This window comes from Pinus tabuliformis, chromosome 2_1, assembly GCF_031772625.1.
Source record: "Pinus tabuliformis cultivar Carrire ecotype Pingquan chromosome 2_1, CPIR1, whole genome shotgun sequence".
NCBI lineage: Eukaryota > Viridiplantae > Streptophyta > Pinopsida > Pinales > Pinaceae > Pinus > Pinus tabuliformis.
The window spans coordinates 530667154-530674640 of NC_142299.1; the positions used below are offsets into that span (position 1 = coordinate 530667154).

Consider the following 7487-nt stretch of genomic DNA (forward strand, 5'->3'; position numbering starts at 1 on the left):
GGAAGAAGACCCGCAGTCATCAAGCATAGAAGAATTCGCCGCAGTTGAAAGGAGACCTGTAGCTGCCAAGCCAATACACAGTGTGAAGGTTCACGCATCCCTAAACTTCAGCCACAACCCTAAACGCTGTAAAGGAGAAGACATTATGTATGCACAGCACTATACGTTGTCATGATACGCATACGAAATTAAGGAAACTATACACACAACTTGGACGTCGATACGCTCAGTTATGGAAACTATACGCTGTCACCTGATACGCATACGCAGTTATGTACGCACAGCACATATGTTGTCATAATATATACGCAGCTATGAAGCCAGCGTAATGAAATAAAGGGGAAACTCATAACAACCGGATCTCAACGCAACGCAAGATGCCTGGCGATCGAAATATTGGAGTTGCAGTGGACTACTCAGCCTCAAGCAAATTTTCCCTCAAATGGGCTCTGGATAATCTGGCAGACAAGGGAGATCGAGTCGTGGTTATTCATGTCAATCAAAACAAACCGCCGAAGAGCGGACAAAGTCAACTGTGGGAGCAGTCCGGATCACCTTTGATTCCTTTATCTGAGTTCAGAGTAGCCAATATGTCTAAGCTCCGGATGCTGAGACTCTGGTTTTGCTGGACACTGCGTCAAGGAAAAAGGAGCTAGAAGTAATAGCCAAAGTTTATTGGGGTGATGCGAGGGAGAAGTTATGCGAGGCAGTTGAGGACCTTAAGCTTGATAGTTTGGTGATGGACAACAGAGGCCTTGGGCAGCTGAAAAGGGTTTTCCTCGGAAGTGTGAGTAATTATGTTATAAGTAGCGCAAACTGCCCCGTGACTGTTGTAGAGGAACCTGGATTCAAACCATGAAGAGAATCAGTGTTTCATATAGGCATAAATGAAAAAAAAGAAACCTTTTGGTTTGTTATGTCCGTAAGGCACTGGGATTTGAACATTACCTATGCCCTTTTGATTTACGAATTGTAATTTGTAAGGTTGGGACAGATATGGTCAGTATGTGATGACAGCACTGTATTCCTGCAATGTTCATCGTTGTTTGTATTTTTTATATATTTTGGTATCTCCGCCACAGCCAAACTAGTTTTTATATTTTGGCCAAAGCTTATTTGTGTTATTAGCTGATGAAGATCATGGGCAGCACAGTGATGTATGAGAGCATGAGCAGCATGATGATCATGGGCAGCACAGTGATGTATGAGAGCATGAGCAGCATGATGATCATGGGCAGCATGATGGTGCTACACAGTAAGGTGTAGCAAATGGACGAGATGCAGCACGATGATAGGTGAAGGAGTCACCTTGAGAATCAGTTGAAGCAGAATGTCTTCAACTGATTTCATCATGATATGAAATGATCTATGTTAGATCTAGATAAGTCAAAGTATTGACTTCTGTTGTAAATGTACTCTCTCTCTCTCTCCTTCTCTGCTGAACTTTGAAGATAAAAGAAGATTTGATCAAAGGGTTTCCCCACACATTGTGGGGTTTGTCCCTAGCTCGCGCCATATCTTGTGTCCTCTTGCCTTGGATTGTCTTCTGTGATTTATATTTATGTTCTATCTGCAGTTTATCTTAATGCTGATGTGATTGCTAACTGTGAAAATTCAAATAAATTGCTCTAGCATAGAACATACCCAAAACTTAACATGGTATCAGAGCTGAGGTGAAGACAATGCCCAAGCAAGAGTGAAAGAGCAATCACCGAAGACAGTTGGGACAAGACAAAAGGATCAATGGGTTCCTCATAATTCACCTAGGGTGAAGTCAAAGTAGAGAATGTTATCAGAATGGCGCAGCGGAAGATTATGATGGTCCATCTTAAGATCACTTCATTGGGAAGTTCGGATCTAAGGGTGGAAGGAAAGGCAGATGCCTTGTTGGAATAAGTTTGGCCGTTATGCGAAGGAGCGTTCGAATGGCAGAGACACATCTCTTGATGAAGATAACAATCATTCTTGGGACATCTTCAATGATCAAAAGAATGACTGGTAATGCAGGTCATCAAGGAAATGGTCGACTCTTCCAGGAAAGCAAGGAACCCTAAAATCTCTTTTATGTACCTGATCGAACCTGATGTCCATCTCAGAAATGGGAGTCAAAGGTTATAGGGTGGCACTTATCGATGAAAGGTATGTGTTTGAAAATAGATCTTTTAAAGATGTTTTGAGTTCAGGGTTGTATCAAGTTGCAGGAATTCCACTAAGGACCATGTCCATTGACTCAGCACTGGAGGTCTGTGAGTCAGATGGTGACTAGGATGCCTGAATTCAAAAAGAAGCATGAAGGTACATGTCTGAAATGTACCGAAGGAAAATATTATAAGGGGACCCTTCCCCTCATGCAGCAGGTTCACAGGTTTGGAACAACCCGAGGAGTTTGAGAATCATGATCAAGGAATCTCATGTATACAGGTGGAAGAAAGCCCTCTATGGCTTGAAGAAAAACACCTCGGTCATAATATGAAAGGATTGATAGCTGTCTAATGCAGCTGCGATTCACTAGGAGTGAAACCGATCCAAACCATTACTTGAAGGTTGTGAATGATAAACCTCTTGTACCGGCACCTATGTCTGACAGGTGCAGACCCTCTCATTTATAGGAGACAGAGGGAGTTGGATTCTGAATGTGGGAAGATAAGCTGCAAGCTTATGACTGCCTCGAGGATCTTAACTTTAAGAAGTTATATGGTAATGATGTCAGACTAGATTTGGGAAATGCCTCTGAGTTTCATAAACTCATTCGCATTGATGTTCTTGGAGAACCTCCGTCCGGACATCTGTGTTGCAGTTAGCATGGTGAGCTCATATTTGGTTTAGCCTCACTAAATTGGTGCCAAGAATCTTCTAAGATATCTTCAGGGCACAATCTCTCATGAATTGAGATACACTACCGGAAATATGAAACCACATGATTATTCGAATGATGAGTGGGCAGGCAGTATGGAGGATCACTAGAACACTTCTCAGTGTTGTTTCTCTTTGGAAACTGCCTCGATATCCTGGATGAGCAGGAAGCAGAAGTCGGCGACCCTGAGCACCACCAAGGCAGAATACATTGTTGATAGTATGGCCTCCTGTGAGGCAGTCTGGTTGCTGAAGCTTTTCAGTGAGCTGTTTGTACACATGATGAAAACCACTGTGATTCTCTGTGACAATCAGAGATGGGATTCGATCATTGAGGAATCCTGTATTTGACAATTGCTCCAGCAGATAGACATCAAATACTGCCTTATCTGGGATATGGTAAGTCGATGATTAAGGAGGCTCCATCGCACTGAGATGATGTACAGGACAAAGCCCTGAGGAAAGATCAAATTTGTGATTCTCTCGAACGACTTGGAGTCATCGAGAGACCTTTGTAAAAGGGTCCTGCATGTTGCATACATTGAGCTCTGGGAGATCTGGGGGGCTTGCAGTTCTATTGGAGCAACATACGACCATAGGGTGACTCACCCTCCCCTGGTGGTGTGTACTGGAACAAGATGATTCGCTCTCTTGTGGGACAAGATGATACACTCTCTTGTGTAACAGGATGATTAGTTCTCCTGTGAGGCCTGGATTGATGTGTTCTCCATGGCGATTGTAGCAGGATTGATGTGTTCTCCTGTGAGGCCTGGATTGATGTGTTCTCCATGGCGATTGTAGCAGGATTGATGTGTTCTCCTGTGAGGACAGGATTGATTAAGTTCTCCTGTCGAGGCATCCTACCCATGCAGTTTGGGACTCATGGGAAGTACCTCTCATCTGATCAATGAGCAGGGAAATGAAGTTAGGGACCATAGTAGTATCGATGGATGCATCGTTGTAACTACTGTACTCCCTACGCTAGGATGACCTCCATTGATCTGGGATCAATGATACTGGTCTGGGACCAGTGGTAGGAGTTGTACCATACTATGACGCTGACTTCCGGTCGGTTGAGACTGGTCTGGGACCAGTGGTACATACTCCGAGACTGACTTCGTGTCAGTGCAGTACTGGTCTGGGACCAGTGAGAGTCGTACATACTATGACGCTGACTTTGGGTCGGTTGAGACTAGTCTGGGACCAGTGGTATGCACTCTGAGACTAACTTCGGGTTAGTGGAGAATGATATGACTCATTCTCGATCAACTCTTCTTCTTCATAGTTCAGCAGAGCTGAGCAGAGCAGAGCTACCAGAGCCAACAGAGCTGAGCAGAGCAGAGCCAGCAGAGCTGAGCAGAGCATAGCAGAGCCAGCAGAGCTGAGCAAATCAGAGCAGAGCTAGCAAAGCCAGCAGAGCTGAGTAGAGTAGAGCAGAGCCAGCAGAACTGAGCAAAGATGGGCAGAGCAGTGCAGGGCACTGATGGCAGAGATAGTACAGTCAGACATATCGATCAGCAGATGGAGTTCCCCCTAGTTGAGAGGGAGTGTTAAATTGGCAACTAGGGCAAAACTCCATGTGGGTCAGCTTATTTATGGCAACTGATAATTTTATTGGATCCCTCTCGTCGAGAGGTGTAGGATTGATCCAAAGATTGCGATAAGTATTTATGGAGATATGAATTTATTTTGTTTATGTAATTATTATCAAGCCGACCAGCTCTTATGTAGGCTCTAGAAGCCAAAACGTCATGTCTATTCAACCTTACGCTTTTAGTATAAATAAGAGAGGATGTGAAGTCTTTTAGACACCTCTTCATGTGTAGTCTCCTCCTCTCCACGTTTGGGTTTTTGGTGAAGGAGAGAGACACCATGAGTGATACGCTAGTCTTCAAGTGATGCCCTAGCTGTTGTACATTGCCCTAGCCACAGAGATCTGAACGCAGTCAAGGGAGGCATTGTTACGCTGTACAAGAAGGCTTCATATGCTGCCTGTAGCAGCCTAAATGTAGACTTGTTCACGTAGTCAATGGAGGAAGAAGACCCGCAGTCATCAAGCATAGAAGAATTCACCGCAGTTGAAAGGAGACCTGTAGCTGCCAAGCCAATACGCAGTGTGAAGGTTCACGCAACCCTAAAATTCAGCCACGTCCCTAAACGCTGTAAAGGAGAAGACGTTATGTATGCACAGAACAATACGCTGTCATGATACGCATACGAAATTAAGGAAACTATACACACAACGTGGACGTCTATACGCTCAGTTATGGAAACTATACGCTGTCACCTGATACGCATACGCAGTTATGTACGCACAGCACATATGCTGTCATAATATATACGCAGGATCTATACGCAGCTATGAAGCCAGTGTAATGAAATAAAAGGGAAACTCATAACAACCGGATCTCAACGCAACGCAAGATGCCTGGCGATCGAAATATTGGAGTTGCAGTGGACTACTCAGCCTCAAGCAAATTTGCCCTCAAATGGGCTCTGGATAATCTGGCAGACAAGGGAGATCGAGTCGTGGTTATTCATGTCAATCAAAACAAACCGCCGGAGAGCGGACAGAGTCAACTGTGGGAGCAGTCCGGATCACCTCTGATTCCTTTATCCGAGTTCAGAGTAGCCAATATGTCTAAGCTCCGGATGCTGAGACTCTGGATTTGTTGGACACTGCGTCAAGGAAAAAGGAGCTAGAAGTAATAGCCAAAGTTTATTGGGGTGATGCGAGGGAGAAGTTATGCGAGGCGGTTGAGGACCTTAAGCTTGATAGTTTGGTGATGGACAGCAGAGGCCTTGGGCAGCTGAAAAGGGTTTTCCTCGGAAGTGTGAGTAATTATGTTATAAGCAGCGCAAACTGCCCCGTGACTGTTGTAAAGGAACCTAGATTCAAACCATGAAGAGAATCAGTGTTTCATATAGGTATAAATAAAAAACAAAGAAACCTTTTGGTTTGTTATGTCCGTAAGGAACTGGGATTTGAACATTACCTATGCCCTTTTGATTTACGAATTGTAATTTGTAAGGTTGGGACATATATGGTCAGTATGTGATGACAACACTGTATTCCTGCAATGTTCATCGCTGCTTGTATTTTTTATATATTTTGGTATCTCCGCCACAGCCAAACTAGTTTTTATATTTTTGCCAAAGCTTATTTGTGTTATTAGCTGATGATGATTATGGGCAGCACAGTGATGTATGAGAGCATGAGCAGCATGATGATCATGGGCAGCACAGTGATGTATGAGAGCATGAGCAACATGATGATCATGGGCAGCATGATGGTGCTACACAGTAAAGTGTACCAAATGGACGAGATGCAGCACGATGATAGGTGAAGGAGTCACCTTGAGAATCAGTTGAAGCAGAATGTCTTCAACTGATTTCATCATGATATGAAATGATCTATGCTAGATCTAGATAAGTCAAAGTATTGACTTCTATTGTAAATGTACTCTCTCTCTCTCTCCTTCTCTGCTGAACTTTGAAGATAAAAGAAGATTTGATCAAAGGGTTTCCCCACACATTGTGGGGTTTGTCCCTGGCTCGCGCCATATCTTGTGTCCTCTTGCCTTGGCTTGTCTTCTGCGATTTATATTTATGTTCTATCTGCAGTTTATCTTAATGTTGATGTGATTGCTAACTGTGAAAATTCAAATAAATTGCTCTAGCATAGAACATACCCAAAACTTAACACTTGGTTAGTGCAATTGACTACAGGTACAAAGAAGCGATTTCATCATTGGGTAAGAGATTTTGCATTTGATTTGAATGGTATGCCTACCATAGCACATTTGAATGTATTTCTGTTAGGATCATACAATATATTTTTGGGCATGGTTTGGTTGCATATTCATAGAACCAAGGTAGACTGCTATGAAAAAGCCATTGAGTGTTTTGATGATAATGGGGATAATAGGGAACCAAGAGTCTTATAGGGTAAGAAGAAATCCACATCAGTTAGGATGGTGACAATTATGCAAGCAAAGTGTAGCCACAGGAAAGGGTGCAAGCTATTTGTAGTACACATTTCTAGTGATAAGGGTAAGGAGCTTGAGGATGTAGATGTGTTGAACAAGTACCCAGTTTTGCAATAGTTTCATGATGTATTTCCTAAGGACAATACAAAGTTTCCACCTCAAAGGGAGGTAGAATTTTCTATTGAGTTAGTGTCACGGGCACCTCTAACATCAAAAGCACCTTATAGGATGATTACACCTGAGTTGGTTGAGTTAAAGATATAGTTGAAGGAAAGTTTGGACAAGGGATACATTAGGCCAAGTTTATCACCTTGGGGCGCATCGATATGGTTCGTGAAGAAGAAAGATGGTACTCTCAAGTTATGCATTGATTACAGACAGTTGAAGAAAGTGACTATCAAGAACAGGTACCCTTTGCTAAGGATTGATGACTTGTTTGATCAATTGAAGGGAGCAACAATGTTCTTGAAGATTGACTTGAGATTCGGATACCATCAGGTACGCATCAAAGACGAGGACATTTGCAATACTGAGTTCAGGACCAGGTACGAGCAATATGAGTTTGTTGTTATTCCATTTGGCTTAACTAATGCTCCAGCTACATTCATGTGCTTTATGAATTGTGTGTTGCGTCCATATTTGGAT

General features: G+C 43.1%; 2 pseudogenes; both read left to right on the forward strand.

Moving 5' to 3' along the window:
• Positions 1-342: 342 nt before the first annotated feature.
• On the forward strand, positions 343-1033 carry LOC149201328 (universal stress protein PHOS32-like; annotated as a pseudogene).
• A 4207-nt stretch (positions 1034-5240) lies between these two features.
• LOC149201329 (universal stress protein PHOS32-like) lies at positions 5241-5874 on the forward strand (annotated as a pseudogene).
• Positions 5875-7487: the final 1613 nt, after the last annotated feature.